Genomic DNA, 413 nt, shown 5'->3' with positions numbered 1-413 from the left:
AGTGGCCTCCATATTTAAAATTCATTTGTTTACGTTACATGTCCGTCTTTGGGTCACAAACTTACATATGTGTGCCAAATTTCAACTTAATTGGTTCAGTAGTTTCGGAGAAAATAGGCTGTGACAGACGGACGGACAGACAGACGCTCGAGTGATCCTATAAGGGTTCCGTTTTTTCCTTTTGAGGTACAGAACCCTAAAAATGAGACAACATAATCCTGGACAAGTGGAATACCACCCTTACCAACATATATCTGAAATACATTTTGTAGCGGTGCATATTTATCCTCAAGCCGCACACGTCAAAACTTGCCAAGGCAAATGAAATTGTGATATGTTAAAATAAAGATACAAAATACAATGGAATGGGATACTGAGGGCGGCTAGAAATTTTGGGTATCAGGTAAAACAAA

Source organism: Cydia amplana, chromosome Z (genome assembly GCF_948474715.1).
Source record: "Cydia amplana chromosome Z, ilCydAmpl1.1, whole genome shotgun sequence".
NCBI lineage: Eukaryota > Metazoa > Arthropoda > Insecta > Lepidoptera > Tortricidae > Cydia > Cydia amplana.
The sequence above is the reverse complement of the archived record's forward strand: the minus strand, read 5'-3'. Positions refer to the sequence as shown.